This window comes from Petaurus breviceps, unplaced genomic scaffold, assembly GCF_028583685.1.
Source record: "Petaurus breviceps papuanus isolate PSGF00001 unplaced genomic scaffold, PetGlider_PUasm1.0 90849, whole genome shotgun sequence".
NCBI classification, from domain to species: Eukaryota; Metazoa; Chordata; class Mammalia; order Diprotodontia; family Petauridae; genus Petaurus; species Petaurus breviceps.
In genome coordinates, this window is record NW_027187361.1 from 14,754,125 (window position 1) to 14,775,676 (window position 21,552).

The 21,552-nt window shown below is 36.8% G+C and overlaps 1 long non-coding RNA gene across 1 annotated transcript in view; it reads left to right on the forward strand.

Annotated features, from left to right (window-relative positions):
- LOC138149850 (uncharacterized) overlaps positions 1-21,552 on the forward strand; it is a 284,229-nt gene that overhangs the window by 46,370 nt on the left and 216,307 nt on the right. The gene's annotated exons all lie outside the window — the stretch shown is intronic.

A 21,552-nucleotide genomic window follows, 5' to 3' on the forward strand; every position in this document is an offset into this window, starting at 1 on the left:
AGAGAGAGAGACAGAGACAGAGAGACAGAGAGAGAGAGAGACAGAGAGAGACAGAGAGAGAGAGAGAGAGAGAGAGAGACAGAGAGAGACAGAGAGAGAGAGACAGAGAGAGAGACAGAGAGACACAGAGACAGAGACAGAGAGAGGGAGAGAGAGAATTGAGATGTCACTTGGTACCCCAGTGTTCCTATCTGGTAAACTGAAGATATGATGCCAAGTCCAGATGTAGAAATCTAGGGTCTATGACAGTTTACCTTCACCTCCACCTTCAGCTTCAGTCTACCTTCATAGGATTTAGCTAAGGATAGAAAAAGACCTGGTGGGGGGGGACAGATTCTAGAAGGCTAAAACTTCAACACCCCCACCAACAAGATCCCTTAGCTTATAGGAATAAGAACTACAAAGAAATCAAAATAAGACCTGACCAAAAAAAAAAATTTTAAAAAAGAAAGAGTTCTTAATTCCATTAATTCATTTGGCATGTACATAAGGGAGTCATGGGGTATGAGTCTGGGTAAATAGAATGAACCAAGATTATGGAGGAGGTTAAAAGTCAGAGAGAGAAGATAACTGACATGAGTTGAATATTATCTTTGTGGATGTGCTTAAAGGGAGACCCAACTAACACTGTTACCTACTCTAGGGAATCCTACTTTTACTTATTCCTCAATCCCATTGCCAATTTGGAACATATTCCATGCATATAAGGAAAGGTTTGGAGTGCTACAGATCAATTTACTCAGGCTCAAGGCACCCCTGAGGAAATAAATATATTTGTTTAGATGTATTTGCTTACAGAAGGGGATATTAGTAAAGTGATGGCTTAAGTTACTCACCCAGCAAGCAAGGCTTAAGTATGTCCTTTGTGGGACCGATAGATTCAACTCTCTTTCCTTATTTGGCACCAAAACAAACATGACAAGTGACAAAATTGCTAATAAATTCTTTTGGGCATTTCCCCCAAGGAACTCTGACCATTTTGAAGTGCGTGTGACATACTTGTGTTTGATTTCTAAACAAATCCATTAGGTGCTCTATTCTGTATTATTTTCAGCTAAACTTATTATTTTTTCTCTCTTTAATTATTGATATTGTTTTGGGCACAAAAATATACCCTGAGAGTATTTGTCATTTTCTGATGTTTACAGCACTATTCTTTTTCCTTCCTTTAAATCATGTTTTTCTCTTTAAATGAAGTATGTCTTCCTGACACAGGTACATGGGTGTCTAGTAGAGCATTTGATATTGCTTTCCTGTCTTCAATCCCTTCTTTGAGTTGGGATTGTTCTGAGCATACATTTCTCCAACCACCCTAGGCTTTCCCTGAAGATGGTTAGTGATGTTTCAGATGCTGCTGGCCAAACACAGTTCACAATCTCTGGCTGCAACAGTAATTTTCTAAGTTTGAATTCCCTTTCTTATCTCATATGTTTGTGTTCAGTGGCTTGATCATCTAAGGCTATAAGGGAAATAAAGCACACTGTCCTCTGTGAGATACAGTGAACACCATTGGTCCCCATGAAATGTCAAAGTCAATCAAGGTTGAGGAATGGATACAAGATGAATGCAATCTTTCTATTGGATGGAGTTGCCATGGAGATTTATAGCACTTCCTTCTCATCTACTACTAACTGATTAGTAACTAGATGGTGCCAGGGCCAGTGTCAATCAATTAATCAATGAACAAGCATTTATTAAGTGCTTACTATGTGCCACTCACTGTAGTAGACCCTGGAGATACAAAAACAGAAGCAAAATAATCTCTGTCCTCAGGGGGCCAAGAAAAACAAGATATTCATTCTGGACTTGCTTTGATAATGGTGAGAGAAAGATACTTTATAAAAGAGTGGTGGTAGGCAATGCTTTAGAATAGTCAGAGTTTTTCTTAAGGTATATTTGACTGAAACTTCACCTGCCCCAGTCACTAATATTCCTTAGGAACCTATTTCCCTCGTACTGGCCTCTGACTGAGAAAAACTCATCACTGCTGTTGCTTACTTCCTGAAAGAATTCAGGCTGTTCAATAAAAATATCTTTATGTACTTCCTCAATATACTACACATTTGGTTTTACCACAGTCCCATGACTGGCATTTCATGGATATAGAATTGCTACTTGTCTTGGGGTAATTTTAGTAAATGATTTGCCGAACTTGCCTGAAAAAATCCCTTCCATTAGCATCACTCTTTTAAAGTGTTGCTAAGAAATACTAATTTATGCTTAGTTAATTTATTAGACATCCATCACACAGTGAATAGAGTTTTAAATCAGGAAGATCTAGCTTCAAATCCTACCTGGCTCTGTGTGCTTGGGTTAGTCATGTAACTTTTAGGAACTTTAGGTGACCATCTAAGATTACAAATTATAATGTAGTTGATTTGCTTGGGGCAAAGAGTTTGCATACTGGGAGTTATGCTACTCTGATGAAATCATAGAAAATACCTTTCATCTTTCCTATTCACTTCCCCATACAGTAGTATCCTGAAAGAGGATAATGCGTTTGTCAGATAGCACTTTAACAAGGATTAATTTATCTCATTAACCCATTACCATCTACCATTCAGATTTGGAGAAAAGGGGATAGCATAAAAAGAGGCAAATTTTGAGGGAAATGAGGAGATTAGGAATCATGGAAGTTAAAGAAAGACTTAAGGGAATTGCCTGCCAAATGATATGATTCTTAAGTTTCCTAATGTGCAAAATGAGGGAATTGGACCAGGTGATAACCAAAATTCATTCCAACTCTAAAGCTTTGGGCCCATGTTCTTGTAAGGTTCACCATCACTATCAATATGACTACAGAAAATAGGTGAAATCCTAATCTACACGAGGGTTTTTGTCTGACTGAGCATAAAAAGCAATAAAATGGCATTTTTAATAGATTCAGTATGAGAAGAAGATGAAAATGATGTGGCAGATAAGCAAGGAGTTGGGGAAGATCAGGTGAGAAAAGAGTTTCAAGGATGTATGTACAATGGCTTTGATTCCTCTGTCATAGATTTTTAGAAACTCTGGGTTACGGCCATGATATGTTGAGGCATCACATTAACTTTACTCAAGCAAAGTCCGATAATATTTTATTAGCATATTGTAATGTTAAGGGAACGTGAAGATCTTCCCTGCCTCTTAATAGGCTCATGTGATCACATGGAGCCTGTGGTGGGGGGAGCTTGCTGAACAGGCAGGCAGAGCAGAAAGTGTGGGTGAGGCAGAGCTGGGAGAGAGAGAGAGAGCAGTCAGAGCCAGCAGAGCAGCTAGTGTGAGTGATATAGGGAGTGATTTTTTGCCTAGGGGAACTTGTTTGTGCAGACACCTGAAGGAGGGAAGGCGTGGGATGTTTGTGCTTCCTGCATTGGTGATATGTGTGGACTTTGTCTTAAAAAGAACACTTGGGATTTCAGTGCTCCCTGCTGTGGCAATGTGTACAAACTTCTTCATTACCATGGTGGAATTGACTTAATGGTGTTTAAATAAATGTCTGTGAAAATATATACACATTATAGACACTGGAATATAATAAGAATACTTAACTTAGAGCCAGAAGATTTGTGTCCAAATGACTGTTCACCTATTCAATATCTGAGTGACCTCAAGGAGTTCATTTGTCTTCCACTGGCCTCAGTTCCTTGATGAACCCAAATTGAATGGGGAGAGGGATTAGGAAGTAGACTGAATGAAATATAAGGTCCCTTCCAACTCTAAATCTATGAATTACATTATGTTGACACATGTGGCTTTGTGTAGACCTCTTATACTGCATGTTATAGTATATAATATTTATAAAGTTTTCATTTTATGAGGTTATAAATGAAGTATTTATCATTTACTACACGAAAAGCACTGTGTTAATTGCTGCAGATACAAATAGGAAAGTATGATAGTCCCTACATTCAAGGAACTCACATTCTAATAGAATACACAACACTTATGGAAGGTTCCAACTGCACATCAGATAGAAAATCCTCATAATCCTTAGAGTAGAGCAGCAAAGTAGAGAGCAATGTCTCTTCTTTTAATGTCATTTCCACTGACATAATCACATCAGTTACTATTTGGCAGTGCCAAGGGATTTGGTGGTAAGAACTTATTTTTCTAAGTTTTCAGTAGCTGCGGTTGTAGCACCAGTAGGAGTAATTCTTAGGTTGCTCCCAGAGAGTTTGCTTCTTAGAATGATGTCTGAGGGCACTAGGGTATAAAGTCTTGGGTTCAGAATCCTGGGCTATCCCCATCAGGATCTGATGAGAAATGGTGGTTATGGTCACCACCTTCATTTGGTCTTACACTTGATGTCTCCTTTCTCTGACTGTCTCCGTCTCTGTCTCTGTCTTTCTCTTTCTCTCTGTCTGTCTCTCTTTGTCTCAGTGACTTTCTGCATATTTTTTAATTTTTATCTGCCCTGTGAGTGGTAGTTAGGTAGCACTTGGCAGAAATGACGGGACTCTTCTCTAAAAGAGTCATCTCCTGGAATGATGACCATAAGTGCTGGGCCATAAGTAGCACCAGGTGCTCCTACTTTTATGACTCTTGCACTTCTTTTCCAAAAATAGCAACTTCTCAACAGTTGTTGCTAGTGGTTAAGAGCAAGATGGGCTCCAACTTCACAATGATTCCTCCCCTCAATAACAGTCATGAATATTGGGCTGAAAGTAGGTCTGGTGGATGAGGGTAAGGGACACTGCTTTCTCAAGGCTTTGGGGTTTTTCATTCTGGACTATCTCCATTAGAGTCTGAGGGAAGATGGAAGTCAAGGTGCTGGTGGTGGTTTGACTTGTCTAGCACATGTTGCCTCTTTTTACTTTAGAAGCTGGAAGTGGAAGAAGATCAGAGAGAACAATCCTCTACAGTTTTGCTCAGTCTCCCTAATCTTTCTGGTGCATCCAAGTCTGGTCTCTGAGATGGAAAGAATTGTAGGGAAGAAGAATGGTAAGGGTAGAAAGTGGACCAGGCTAACAATTCTATTTCTTTCACCAATTAACTCTGTGGTTCATTTTCCTATGTGTAGAATGTGGATATTAAGAGCTCCCTGCTTCAAAGGGTTAGTGTGATAATCAAGTGAGATAAGGGATATAGGATCATAGATGGAGAGTTAGAAGAGACCTGAAAGAACCAAGGATTCCCATCTCACACTGGGTTGATGGAGTAGGAAATCAGTGCAGGAAGTCAAACAAAGCATACATAATGTATATGTTGTGTGTGTGCATGTGGATGTACAAATACACAAACTTTTATAAACATGCACATATGCTATGCTTCCTTCTTTGGAGATGGATCCATGTATGCCACAGAATAAAGTATGTGCATATCTATGTATGTGTAGGTATGTATTAGAGTGAAATGGTTTCCCCAGATGTGTACAAATAAATACAACATGTGCAAAAGTTTCATTATAGGTAAACATTTGGATAGCAAAAAATTATAAACTTACATTCACTCTTTGACTGCTTTGTATGACAGAAATCCATTTATTGGGGCAGCAGTCAGACCTTGCATAGCCTGCCCTATCCTGCTCTATTTCTAGGATTTGACCTCCAAGGACTATGTCCCTAAATAAGAATATAGGTGGATATGCAGTTATGGGCTGTCCTGGTCCCATTCAGATCTCTAACCAGGGTGTCAGACAACAATATTTTAATATTTTTCTATCAATTATGAAAAGACATTGCTCATGTGGCCTGTGCAGAATTCCCCCATCTCCCCTCACACTATTCATTATGCCCCTGTCTCCCCTTCTCCTCACACATACATCAGCATCCCTTCACTACCCATACACTCATCCCAGCACCCACTAATTCAGATCATTATGAATACATTCATTTTTCTCCCTCTATTAGTAACACTGCTTACTTATGAGTCTATTTTATGACTGGGCTTTAAGGAGACAAACCGATTCATTGTATTTGTAAGGTACCTGTTCAGCTGCCCTTATATTCATTACAATATCCATATCCCCTGATCACTGTCCTAGCTCCTGTACACCATCTTATTTGGGTGAAAGGAATGTAATTACATTTATAAGCCACCTATTTCATCTGTGTTTCTTCCTCGTTAAATCAGTATCTGTGCATTTGTTTCATGCATTCACCACAAATTGATATGTATAACCTATGCATATATTCATCTCGTCAAGTATTCATGTACTGGGTTCCCGTGTTCATTATTGACAGAAATTATTCATCCTAACGAATCCATGGGAACACCAGAAAGAACATATAACACAAAAATAACTTAAATTATACAAAATGTGCCAGGAAGAGAAAAAAAAATAATAAAGCCAGATTCGATTTTTGAAAAAAATAATAATAAACTAAGAGTTTCCTTGTGCGTTCTAGCTACAAGTCAAGCTTCTTAGAGGCTCATTTCTTAGCACAATCATAACTCCCTGGAAAGATATGCTGTCTTCAGAGACCCTACATAGTTACCTGTTAGTCAGCCCCTATCTGGGGCAAGAGGTCGTTCTACTTGCTTATCGAATAGGGGTTAGGTCAAAAAGGAAATTAATCTTTTCGGACTTCTACTTGAACATTTTTGAAGGGGGTAAACCCTGAAGCAAATAGCCAAAGGAAAATCAAAGAGGGGAGACAATAGAGGTAGGGCTGATTTTTCTCTGACTTTTGGCATCTTCATTTTCATAGTTAATTCAGGTGACAAGTAGAAGTGTGAAATAATATGCCAGTAATTACAAAAGACAGTAGATCAACACTTTGTAGTAACTGCACATAGCATAGGAGGCATTTAATGAATAGTAAGTAAATAATCAACAGATATTTATGGCCCACCATGTGTAAGGCACAGTAGTATGTAAGTTACTTGAGAACAGGGGCTGAATTAAATTTTGTCTTTGAATCCCAAGCTCCTTGAACATAATAAGATTTAATAAATTTTTGGTTTGGAATGGAACTCTGCTTATTATTATTTATAGGCAATAAAAAGTGACAGAAACAACAGGTATTTTTTCTTCTCTAGGTGTTCTATTATGCAATTTGGGAGGTAATATGTACAATAGGGATAAGAGCTGTGATTTCTTTGATATGGGGAACTCCCAGGTGAGGACATTCCCTCTGCCAATTTAAGTCAGCCCTTCTCTGAAATGTTTAGTCTTAGCAAGTTACCTGTGGTCCCATAGCCAGTTTATTTAAAAGGTAAGTTTTGAACCCAGATCTTTAGAACCTGCTCTCTATCCACTATAGTATGCTGCTTTTCTAAGGTACCTAATATGAGACAGCATCTAAGTGTCAAAAAATGGTATAGTCAAGAACTGTAGAAACTGAAAGGAGGGAGAAATCACTCTGGGCTACAGTAGTAAAGAAAGGCTTTACAGAGAGCGTAGGACTTGAACTGGGGTCTCATAGATGGACAGGTTTTAGATGGCCTGCTAAAAGGGCAGTGTGAGGTCCTAGAATTGCAGAGACCATGTCTCATTCATCTTTGATTTTTTTCACCCCCTAATATTGTACTTTGCATGTAATGGTGCTCAGCAAATGGTGAATGCATTGCAAGTAAACTAGTCTATTTGGGCTCTATACTAGAATAAGAGATACGTAGACAGAGAGTGTTATCTTTGAGTCCCCACTTATCCCCCGTATCTAATCCTTTGTCAAATCTTGTGATTTCTGCAGTCATAACATCTCTTATAAATGTCCGCTTCTTTCTATTCATAATGCCACAAACCTAGGACAGATCCTCATAACTTCCTGCCAACATTATCGCAATGCCTTCTAACAAGTACCCCTGTCTCAAATCTGTACTGACTCCAAGCCAACCTGCACTCAGCTGCCATGGTGATTTCTCTAAAACATACGTCTCACCACATCAGTCTCTTTTTCAAGGAGCTCCAGGATTCCCTATTACCTACAGGATAAAATCTAAATTCCTTTGTATGTCACTTAAAGCTCTTCATGAGGGGAGAGGATTCTGGGAAGATGGTGGAGTAAGTCAGAAAATTCCAAGCTCTTAAGGTTTTCCCCCCAAAAGAGTTAAAAGACCACCTTAGGACAAAAGAAAATGTGTGTGGAGATAAATAAGAAGTGGGGCACACCCAGACACTTGCAGGGACAATTTGAGAAGATTGAGAGAAAAATCCCAGGATGATGTTTAGTACCTGTGAAGCTACGTTCCACTGTAACAAGCAGCAAGCCCTGGGGTTAGTTGGTTTGAGAGACTGCTTCTGCCCCGGTCACAGGAACTTTTACCTCCAGGATAGTAAGGGGAGTTGATCTTCTGAGCCCCAGGAAGATTGAGGGAACCTCTGTTGACCAGAAATGCCGGACCCAACTGTGCTCTAAAGAGTAGGGGGGCAGAGAAGGAGCCAGCATCTGCCCAGTGAGTGCAGAAGCAATGGGGCAGAAAGCCTATGGCTGTGGGCACTTACAGGAGGCTGGAGGTTTGGCTTTGGTCTCAGACTAGACAGAAGAATTGAAGAGCTGGGGCAAGAGGCACCATTTCTCACACTGCAGTAAGCCAAAATATTTGATTCTTGGGGTCAGTTCCTATGTAGATGTCCTTGATGATGCGGCTTTGGCTTCAGGCTTTGAAGTCTGCTCTGGAGAGCATCCTTTGATATATGAATGCATAAGATAGGAGTATATAAGATATCTTTTCATAAGATAAGAAAGTGACCTTTCCTAAGACTTTTTGGCACATAGATAACATGGTCCTATTCAATTCTGAGCTACTTCCAGGATATGACAGACTAAGATAATGATAAGAATACTCCAGGATATGACAGATTAAGCATTCATAAGAGAGCTTGAATCATTGCTTGATCTTTAAAAATCTTGTTCAAAGAATCATTAAATGGAGTTCATGTTTCTTCCTCAAACTACCCACATGGTCTGGTCATTTCTTATTCATATCTCCAACCATGTTTAGTGCTGGACACAGAGCAGCCCAAGACACTATACCCCAGGGATAGGAATGATTACAAAAATTAAGTTATTAAGACAAAAAAATGCACAGGCAAAGGAGAAAGAATCCAACAATAGAAAACTATTATGGGAATAGAGATTACTAGGGTTCATTTTCAGAGGAAGATATTGAAGTAAAGAAACCCCCAGAGAGTAATGTCAAATGGTCATCTGCTCAAAAAGAATTCACAGAAGATCTTTAAAAAAGACTTTAAAAATCAAACAACAGAGATGGAAGAAAAACTAGAAAAAAAGAATAAACCAAGAAAAACAAAAAGGTTATGAAAGGAAAGCCAACCAATTAGAAATGGAAATTCAGAATCTTAAGGAAGAAAATGACACCTTGAAAATTAGAATTGGGCAAAGTGAAGCCAGTGAAATTATAAGAGATCTAGAAATAATTAAACAAAATATGAATAATGAAAAAAATAGAAGAAAAAGTGAAACATCTTTTTTTTCTTTTTGGAGGGTGGAAGGGAGGGCAGTTGGGGTTAAGTGAATTTTCCAAAGTCACACAACTAGTAACTGTTAAGTGTCCAAGACTGGATTTGAACTCAGGTCCTCCTGACTCCAGGGCCAGTGCTCTATTCACTGTGTCACCTAGCCCCGCCCCCCCCAAGTGAAACATCTTATAAGAAAAACAACATATTTGAAGAATATATTAAGAAGAGAAAATATAAAAATAATCAGACTAACTGAAAGTTACTATCACAAATATAATCTTAATAAAATAATTCAAGAAATAATTAAAGAAAAATGTCTTGAAACATCAGAACAAGGGGGAAAAGTAGAAATAGAAAAATCCATTGATCACCACTTAAAAGAGATCCTATGAGGTAAACTCATAGGTATATTACAGTCAAATTACAAAAGCCCTAGCTCAAGGATAAAATATTAAAAGAATCAAGATTAAAACAATTTAAATATAATGGTGCCACAATTAGAATTACACAGACCTAGCAGCAGAGGCATTAAAGGAACACAGGTCCTGGACCACAACATATTGAAAAGCAAAAAAAACTGGGGCTCTGCCTGAAAATATCATATCCTACAAAGTTAAGTATTATTCTGAATGAAAAAAATGGATATTTGATAAATTCTCAGACTTTTAAAAAAATAATCCTGAACTTAATAGAAGATTTGACGTACAAAACCAAGATCAATACAAGGTACATACCAAAGACTGGTTATAAGGGATTCATAAGGCCAGACTGTTTACTTTTTTATATGTAAAATATAGGAATATTCTTATTAATAATTGAGTAGCTTAAAATAAAGACTGGGGCAAAACTGAGTATGATATGAATTTGAAAGCAAAAACATTTTGAAACAGCTACAAAGAGGAATTATTTTATACAAATGAGGTGCAAGAGAAAAACTGATTCAGAGGAATTAGCTGGAGGAAGAGGACGGGTAGTTCTGGTAACTTCCTTTCACTGAGAATGGGTTTAAAAGGGAACAATGCATATGCATTTAGAAGAGTATAAAAGTCTTCTAAATTCAGAAGAAATAAAATGGTAGGGGTATAGGGAAGGGGGAGAAGACAAGGGAGGTTTCTTTAGAGGGGTCAATAAGGGAATAGCTGAAAGTGGCATGAAAGGGTGTTTAGATTTATGGAAATGGGACAGTAGGGGAGGGATCTTTGGTGAAGGGTAGGTAAGTATTAAGAGGGCAAGGTAGTGGGTAGAAGTAAAGGAGAGGAGGCAGGAGCAATAGGAAGCAACATATGCACAAACATAAAAAGAGAAATCAAGAGCAGAATAGGCTTGGGAACTATATGTCTATATATATATGTCTATATGTGTATGCATATGTATATATGTATAAACATATCTAAACTTTATTGTAGCCTTATGGGGGTGGGGCAGGGAAAAACAAAGTAAAAACGTGCACAGCAGAAAACAAGAAAAACTTACAAAGAAGCAAAGAAAAGTTGGCTAGTTCTCAATACAACATGTATCGTTTATCATATAGCCTTTCTTGAAATGAAAATTTATTGTTACATATTTTGAATCTTCTCTAATGTTGTGCTATGTACATGACATGTTTTCCCCCCTTCTTTGTACTTAAGTTCCAATATTTAAGTTTATGGTATATTTTTGTTTCTTTTCTCTATTCCATATTTGTGTGCTGGTCCTTGAGTCTAAAAAAATAAAGAAAGAAAAAAAAATTAAGCTCCTCATAACCTGGCTGCCTTTATAGCCTTACATCTTACTTCCTTAAATGCACTCTATGGTTTAGCAACATTGGACTACTTGCAGTTCTTTGAGCATGATATTGAATCTCCCATTTTCTCTCTCCTTCACTTGGTGCAAGCTGTCTCTCATGCCTTGAATACTCTGTCTCCTCTCTTTTGCTTCTTAGTTTCTCTGGCTTCCTTCAAGACAGATCGATCAATTTTTCCCTTCTGAGGGAGCCTTTCTCGGTCTCTCTAGCTGCTAAATTCTTCCCTATTAAGATTGCCTTCATATAATCTGTAGATATTTATATTTTGTCTTGCCCATTAGGGTGTACAATCTATGAGAGCAAAGACTGTTTCCCCCCCTTTTCCTTGTATCCTCACTATTTAACACAATGCCAGATATGTAGTAAGCACTTAATAAATATGTATGGACTCTTCTATGATTTGCAGCCATACATCATCACCAGATACCACATAGGGGCATCTAGGTGGTACAATGGATAGAGTGCTGGGTCTGGAGTCAGGAAGACCTGAGTTCAACTCTGGCATCAGATGCTTACCAGCTGTGTGACCCTGAGCAAGTCATTTAATGTTATTTGCCTCAGTTTCCTCATTTGTAAAATGAGCTGGAGCAGGAAACAGCAAACTGTTTCAGTGTTCTTGCCAATAAAATTCCAAATGGAGTCATGAAGAGTCAGACACAACTAAAAATGAATAAATTAAACAAAAGTATCACTAGAAGAATCCTGGTGTTTAAAAGATGGGCTTATAACTATAGCAAGCAGATCAGGATCATTGAAAGTGAACAATTTTCTAAATATGACCTAGCTTGATGTTTTCTTTATTCTATTTTGATCCTAGTTCTCTACCTATACTTTCTGTTCAACATATATGCAATGATGATTTGATTTATTAGCTTCCTTACTGCATATAATAATTTCACCAAAATTACTTTTCACCTACTTTGTTTTTCCTGAGTGATTGGATAGGGTAATGTTTTTTTGAATGACCATGAACCTCATTTAAAAGGTCCTGTCATTTTTAGAACTCTAAAAAATTACTATAATGTACTAAGAACTCAAAAAATTTACCTATATTAGTGAATTCCTCTTCCATGGAATTGACAAATACCTTTGGTGAGGATCTGTCTTTCCCTCTTATACTGAAAAGCAATCATCATATTTAAATCATCTCAGATCAGAACAGAAGGACCAATGGTTATAGATATTAAAGGTTTGGAAGGTGTGTAGTCATAAGTTTTCTCAAAGTTAATGACTCAAGTTCCTTTAGCCTCAAAGAAACTTCTGACCAGAACTGGATCATTGAAAAAAAGATGAGGAAACATAAGCTCAAAGAACTTAAGCGACTTAATAATAAGTGACATAAGTGTGACAGTGTCGCACAATTATTAAGACAACAGCTAGAATCTGAATTCAGGCTTTCTGACTCTAGGCTCAGTGCTTTTTTCTATTGGCTTCAAAATAACAGCTGTCTCATTTTCTTTTAAAAGAGGATCATCACCTGAGAGAGATCCTTGGAAGAAAACTTACAGGAATGTCATAGCCAAGTTTCAAAACCTCCAGGTTAAAGAGAAAATATTGCAAGCAACAAGGAAAAAAGCCCACAAATTTGAACACTGTAGAGCTACAGTCAGAAGTTCATAAGACCTATCAGCTTCTACACTAAAAGAGCTACTCTGATCTTCTGAAATTCTGATTTCTAGAGAGGTGAGAAAACTGGGGAATAAGGTGAGGGAGGGACTGTTAGAAGGGAGGGTAAAATAAGAAATAAGAGAGCAAAGGGAAAAATAAAGTAACAGGGGTAGGATGAAAAGAGAGGCTGAGACGGAAAAGAATGAATAAAAAGAAGATGGAGGGAAATTCACAAAAAGCAGTTATAATTTTGAATGGGAATGGGAAATTAATTAGGGAATGGCCAAACAAGTTGCGACACATGATTGTGATGGAATACTACTTTTCTTTTCTTTTTTTTTTTTTTTTATTAAGCAATAAGGGTTAACTAACTTGCTCAAGGTTACACGGCCAGTTATTTATGGGTGTGGTGCTGAGTGTCTGAGCCCAGGATTCCATCTCCAGGTCATCCCGACACTGGAGCCGGTGCTCTTACTCGCTGAGCCACCTGGCCGCCCCTAGAATACTACTTTTCTATAAGGGATGATAAGCTCAAAGATTTTAGAAAAAACATAGAAGACGCAAGAAATAATGAAGAGTGAAATGAGTAGAACCAAGAGAACACTGTATACAGTAATAGCAACATTGTTTTAAGAACAACTTTAAGCAAATAAACTATTTTGTCTATAATAAACAACTGAATTAACTATGAAGGACTATCTGCATCCAGAGAAAGAACTGATAATTAAAAGTATGTATAGAATAATTTTACATGCATTTGTGTGTATGTATGTGTATATGTACCTATTTCTGTCAAATGGTAGCCTTCTCTACAGCCAAGGGGAAAGAAAAAAAAATTTACATGATAATTTTGCTGTATATTTGAAAGGAATAGCAAGTTGTGCACAATAGATTTGCAGTTTTATGAACAATCATATTTTTTGTTGTAATGTGTTATGGAAATGCTCGTTTTATTCCATAAATTAATAATAAAATTAAAAGATCATGAAGCCTGAGACTGAAGTGCTTCTGACCCTGCCTCCCTTAATTCAGTCAAATTTTTGTCACCCCCCCCCTCCATTTCTTATCCCCTTCTCCTTTTTCTCTAATGGGTAAATAGATTTTTATACCCGAGTGGATCTATATTTATATATCTTTTTTTAAGCAATTGGGGTTAAGTAACTTGCTCAAGGTTACACAGCCAGGTGTTTCTGGGTGGGTGCTAAGTGTCTGAGCCTGGATTTGATCCCAAGTCATCCCAACACTGGAGCTGCTGTGCTTACTCACTGTGGTACCTGGCTGCCCCCATATCTATATATCTTGTATATGTGTATGTTTATATATGTACATATATGTATGCATATAAACATAGATACATATGTTCATATATGTACGTGTATATGTAAAATTTTCTTCCTTTTTTGAGCCAATTATGATGATGGTGCAATTCAAGTATTGCTCAACCACTCCCCCCATTTTCCCTTCCACCAAAAGAGTTCTTTCTTGCATCCGTCTTTTATATGATAAAAATTTTCCCATTCTACTTCTCCTTTACCCCTTTCTCCTAGTACCTCTTTCTTTTTCATCTTTCATTTTTATTTTTGGGAGATCATCCTAACATAATTGACTCATATCCAAGCCCTCTAATGTGTAAACTCTTTTTAACTAACTGCCTCAATAATGAGAAAGTTCTTAGGAGTTACATGTATCCTCTTCCCATATAGGAATGTAAGCAATTAACCTTAATCCCTTATGATTCTTCTCTCAGGTTTACCTTTTTATGCTTCTCTTGAACCTGGTGTTTGCATGTCAAATTTTCTATTCAGCTCTAGTCATTTCTCAGAATGCTTGAAAGTCCTCTATTAAATATCCATTCCACCCCTCTCCCACCCCACAAAGATTATATAAATTTTGCTGAGTAGGTTATTGTTAGTAGTCATCCTTTGCCTTCCAGAATATAATAATCCAAGCCCTCTACTCTTTTAAATCGTGTGATACTCACAGTGGCTCTGAAGTATTTGAATTATTTTTTTCCGGCTGCTTGCAGTATTTTCTCTCTCACCTAGGAGCTCTGGAATTTCATTATAATATTTTTGAGCGTTTTCATTTTGGGATTTCTTTCAGCCAGTGATCGATGTATCCTTTCAATTTCTATTTTACTCTCTGTTTCTAGGATACGATTTCTTGATAATTTTTTGATAATTTCTTGAAATATAATATGTAGGCTCTTTCTCTGATCATGACTTGCAAGTATTTTGATAATTATCAAATTCTCTCTCCTCAATCTATTTTCCAGGTCAGTTATTTTTCCCATTAGATATTTCATATTTCTTCTATTTTTCATATTTCATTTATTGTTTTTTGTAGTTTCATGGAGACATTAACTTTCATTTGCCCAATTCTAATTTTGAAGGAATTATTTTAATTATTTTCTTTCTTTTTTGCCAAACTTCATTTTGTTTTAAAAAGTATTTTATTTTTTCTAATTACATGTAAAAATAGTTTTCAACAACCATTTTTATATTTTGAGTTCCGAATTTTTCTCTGTGCCTCCTCTCTCCCCTTTCCATGTTTGTGCATTAATGTTGAACATATTTCCACATAAATCATATTGTGGAAGAAGAAACAGAACAAAAGCAAAAAATCATGAAAAAAGTGAAAATAGTATGTTTTGATCTGCATTCAGACTCCACAATTCTTTCTTTCTCTGGTTAGGGCTAACATTTTCATAAATTTTTTGAAATTGTCTTGGACCATTGCATTGCTGAGAAGAGCTAAGTATATCATAGTTGATTATCATACAATGTAGCTGTTCTGTGTACAGTGTTCTTTTGGTTCTGATCACTGCACTCAGCATCAGTTCGTGTAACACTTTTCAGGTGTCTCTGAAATCTGCCTATTCATCATTTCTTATAGCACAATAGTATTCCATTACATTCATGTACCACAATATGTTCAGCAAGAAATTATTTTCTGCAATGAGCATTTGTACCTTTTTTTCCATTTGGTCAATTCTGCTTTTTAAAATGTTCCTTTCTTCAATTATTTCTTGTGTCTCTATTATTATTATGCAAATTTTGTTTTTTAAGGTGTTATTTTCTTCAGTATTTTGTGCCTCTTTTTACCAAACTGTTCATTCTTTTCTCATAATTTTCTTGTATCACTCTCATTTCTTTTCTCATTTTTCCTTTATAACTTTCATCTCTTTCCTTTAACTCTTCCAGGAATTTTTGTTGTGCTTTTGAGATTTTGATTGTAGACCTTTTCACACTGTGGACTTCCTCTAAATTTATGTCTTAGTCTTCCCTGTCACCTTAATAGATTTTTATGGTCAAGTTCTGTTGCTGTTGTTGATACTGTTGGATCATTTTATGAGCCTATCTTTTGAATTTGAATGTTATGTTAGGCTCTGCTCACCTGGGTATGGTGAAGCACTCTCTTAAGCTTCAGTCCTTTTTGTACTGCTATTTTCAGAGTTAATTCTGGGGGTCTGCAAATTTTTGGTGTTTCCAAGATGTTGTTATCCTCAAAAAGATGTGGTCACTGTTCTGCTGGCCTGCACTCTGTTCTTTACCAGGAAAGGCCCTGCAGGTGCAAGAATTAGTGCTGCTTTTCTTGGCCTGGAATAGTGATCCAGACATAAAATGAGTTCTAGTGTTCCTCTCTTGGAAATACGAACAAGAACTGCTTATGGGTAATAGTTGCCAATCAGTACTTAGTGCCAGCAAAGGTTCCCTTGTAATCTCTTTCTGACCAGTACTTGCCCCCAGGTCAGTCAACCTCCCCCAACCTCTTACTCCTGCTTAATGTCTCTTGGCTTCCTAAAGTTGCTGTCATAGTCACCTCCAAGGACCACTGTTTGTGCTGCTGCCATGTTCTGGGTGGGTCCTCACTCTGGTGTCACAGACTATTCCTGGGGACCTCCTAAGTTGTCTGAGATGGGAAGAATGTGTCACTGACATTTTGTGGGCTCTGCTAGACCAAAATTAGATTTGAGGAGTTATTTTAACATTGTTAGGAGGGGAATATTGGAACATTTTAGCTGGATTGCTGAATATACTGTGCCATCTTGGCTGTGCCTTGCTATTGACCTTCTTTATGACAATGGGCAGATATTTTCAACTCTCAAGATTTTAACCTCATCATCTAGAAAATGAGAGTGTAAAACTAGATAATTTCTAAAGACCCTTCAAGCTTTATAATTTCAGAACTTCTCTTGAGTTCAAAGTAAATGTGTCCCCTAATGCTCTGTTTTGTTCTATTTTATATTTTTTATTACATTCTGCCCCTTGGGTATCTCATGTATTCACAATGATCATCTCTACGTAGATGATTCCGAAATATAACTGTCCAGCTCTCATTTTTCTCTTAAGTCTAGTTCCATATTTCCAACCTAATAACAGATATCTATCTCCACCTCAGTATCCTAAAACACCTCAAACTCAGTATGTCCCAAACAAAATTCATCTTCCCCCACCCTCTCTAAAACTGACCCCATTGCAAATTTCTACCAATGTTACCACTGTCTTCCCATGACTTGCTTTTAAAGCCTTATGATCTTCCTTGAGTCTTCATTCCCTTTAGACCCAATCAGTTGCTGGGTCCTTTTGACTGTGTGGTCATAACTTCCCTCACATTCATCCTTTTCTCTCTATTCACATGGCTATCACCCTAGTTTAGGGTCATTTCCATTTTCTCTTAAACTATTAAAATAGCCTTTTAAGGGGCGGCCAGGTGGCTCAGCGAGTAAGAACACCGGCTCCAGTGTCGGGATGACCTGGATCAAATCCAGGCTCAGATACTTAGCACCCCACCCAGAAATAACTGGCCATGTAACCTTGAGCAAGTTACTTAACCCCTATTGCTTTAAAAAATAGCCTTTTAATTAGTATCATTGCCTACAACCTCTCTTTTCTATTATTTATCTCTGATACAGCTTCCAAAATAAATTTCCAAAGGCACAAGTTTAATCATGTTATTTCCTCATCAAAACTTTCAAACCCCTACCATAAAATACATACATCTTATTTAAGGTAGTTAAGGTCTTCCACTATCTCATCAACCTGGCATTCTAGGTTTAATTCACATTACTCTCACTTGTGAACTTTGCTTTCCAGACAAATTGTTCTCCAAATTAAATATGCAATCTCTTACCTATGAACATCCTGTGGGAATGGAAAGCAGTACTTCCCTTGTCTTCAGGAGACCCCATCTTCTAAGTCACAGATCAGGCTGAGCATCCTATATATCTGATGTGAGTCCCACCCCCTATATTATTACTCTTTTTTTACCTCAAATTTCCCCAGGGAATTTGAACTATATCTTTTCTTCCTCCTACAATGTTAGGGGAATTTGAAGATCTTCCCTGCCTCTTCCTAGGCCTATGTGATCATGTGGAGCCCATGGTGGGAGGAGCTTGATAAACTGGTGGAACAGAAAATGTGGGTGAGGCAGGACTGAAAGAGAGGGAAGAGGCAGATCAGAGAAGCTAGCATGAGTGAGAGAGGGAGTAATTTTGCTTAAGGGAGTTTGTTTTGTCAGAGGCGTAAAGAAGGGAAGGCTTGGGATGTTGGTACTTCCTGGCTTGGTGATGTGTATGAACTTTGTCTTAAACAGAACACTTGGAATGTTGGTGCTTCTTGCATTGACAGTTTCTATAGACATTTTTGTTACTATGATGGATATGGTTTTATGGTGTTTGGATAAATGTCTTAGTTTCATCTTCAAGAAGACAGTCTGTTATAACTTGTGATTCAAACATGGGAGTATGCCTGCATATTCATAGAAACTGCTATGGGTATTACTTTGGCCATTTACCTCCCCACTACTCTCTACTTTGCATTATGTTTATTATTTATATGCTTGTATTAGTAAGAACCACAGCATACCTAGGATGGCATGCTAGCACAGGTTCTTTATACTGCTTTGGTAAAGGAAAGACAAATTTTAAAGGGGTCAACAAACTTTTTTCAAAATTTTATTTTAGACTCAAATGCCAGAACACAAATATAGAACACAGAAAAGAAACAAAACATATCATAAACTTCAATGTTGGAACTTAAATACAAAGTTAGAAAAAAAGAATGTCATGTACATAGAAGAACATGAGAGGGGATTCTAAATGTGTACCAATAAATATTCATTTCAAGAAAGGCTGTATGATAAATAATACTCATTATGTTGAGAAATGTCCATCTTTTCTTTGCTGTCTTGTGAGTTTTCTTTTGTTCTCTTCTGTGCAATTTTTTATTTTGTTCTTTTTTCACACACCCCCCCCCAAGCTAGAATAAAGTTTAGATATGTTTTTCTATGGCTATAAATATATATACATATATATACTTTCCCAAACATATTCTACTACTGATCTTTGTTTTTTTTTGCTTCTGCTAATCTCTTGTTTCCTATCCCTCCTGCCTCCTCTACCCACTACTTTGCCCTCCTATAGCTTGTCTACCTCCCTACAAGGATCCCTCCCCCAGCTTCCCATTCCCATAAATCTAAACACCCTTTTATACCCCCCTTTTACCTATTCCCTCCACCTCCCCTCTAGAGATCCTATACCTCTGTCCTATACTTCTACCATTTTATTCTGAATTTAGAAGATGATTATATTCATATATATATTTCCTCAAGCCCATTCTTGATGAAGGTAGGTCACCAGAACTATCAGCTCCCCTCCCCAATCTTATTCCTCTATATCAATTCGTCCTCTTGAACCTCTTTTGTATAAAATAATTACTCTTCCTAGCTGCTCCTAAGTGGTTTTACTATTTAAATTTAGATCATACTCAAATTTACTCCAGTCTTTCTTATGAAGTACGCAATTGTTAATAAGAATTTTATAGATAGATAAGTATATATACATACACACATATATGTATATAGTAAACAGTTTATGCTTATGAATCTCTTATAATTAGTCTTGGGTATGTACCTTATATTTCTCTTGGTTCTTGTACGTCAAATCTTCTATTTAGTTTAAGATTATTTTTTTTAATGAAGGCTTGAAAATTTATCAAATGTTTTTATCAAACTTTGTCAAATGTCCATTTATTTTCCCTTCAGAACACTACTTAACTTTGTAGGATATAATATTTTTGAGTGAAGTCCCAGTTCTTTTGCTCCTTGATATATTATGTTCCAAGAACTGAAGTCCTTTAATGTCTCTGCTCCTAGGTCTTGTGTGAGTCTAACCATATTTAAATTGTTTTAATCTTGGTGCTTTTAATATTTTATCCTTGAGTTGGTGGTTTTGGAATTTGATTATGATATTCTTATGAGTTTTCCTCATAGGATCTCTTTTAAGTGGTGATTGACAGATTTTTTTCTGTTTCTACTTTCCCCCCTTGTTCTAATGCTTTAGGACAATTTTCTTTCATTATTTCTTGCATTATTGTATCAAGATTCTTTTTTTGATCATAACTTTCAATTAATCTGATTATTTTTATATTTTCTCTTCTTGATGTATTCTCCAAATCTGTTGTTTTCCTATATAATGTGTTACTTTCTCTTCTATTTTTTGATTATTCATATTTTGTTTAATCATTTCCTGATCTCTTATAATTTCACTGGTTTCACTTGGCCCAATTCTAATTTTCAAGGTGTCATTTTCTTCCTTCAGATTCTGGATTTCCTTTTCTAATTGGTTGACTTGCCTTTTTCACTTTTTTTTTTGCAAAATGGTTAATATGAAAATTATTTCACATGCATAATTGACATCAGATTCTTGCCTTCTTGATGAGTGAGAGGAAGACGAAGAGAATTTGGAATTTAAAGTTTAAAAATTCCATATTAAAACATATAAATTATGTGTTTTTATAAAGGAGGTAATCTAGTTATTATAACTAGATGACATTACTAAACAAGGACATTTTCAAAAGCCAAACAAATACAATAACAAAAAACAAAAACCAATTTATTATTTAAAAAAATCAACTTAAGTACTTTATTTACCATCCCCTTGTAACATCTACAAGCTCGAATTAAACGGAATTCTTCTTGGACAACTAAACAGTCTTTTTTTCCTAGAAGCTACATCATAATAACAATGGAGATTTGGTCACAGTCACAGTATGTATGATGTGATGTGAATAGCCACCCACCAATATAATAGGCTGTATCTCACTCCTCACAGAAGTTGTGTTGATGCCTGTTCTCTGTATCTCCAATCATGATCCAAATCTTGTCTATGGACCCAGAGAGACTCTGTCTTGTCTTGTCACTGGACCCACATGACTCCAGAGGAGAAAGTGAGGCTGGTAACCTTGCACAGTCCTCCCTCACTTAAATCTAGTTCACTTACATGTCATGGCATCACCTCCCTGATGCCATGGTCTCTTCAAGAATGAAGGACAAACAATAACAGTAACTTCTCTTTAGGTTGACTTACCCACTCCAACCTGTATCTAGATTCCCAGAGATGGACAAAAATCATATCTTTAGACTCAAAGTTGCTCAAGGTTCTTTGTTGACCAGAAATAGACTTTCCCTACTTACCAGTCTTGTTCTCAAGACCCTATCTATATGGATGTGTATGTGTGTGACAGTTACAAAACCAATCACTGACAATAATGAAAATTTTAAATTTTAAGTCATTTACTTAAAATAAGGCAAAATAATAATGAAATCATTTTATTTATATATTAAAGCAAATGCATAAATAATAAAATACATCACAATCCACACAGAGACTTAAGTCAAATTTGTCACCAATGCATTCAGAGTTGGCATACACTTACAGAATCTGTCAGAGAAGGAGAAGTCATGCACTTGGGGTAATTCACAAATTTGATTTTTAAGCGTGGTTGTATTTGATCCATTGAAGGATGTCTGTACC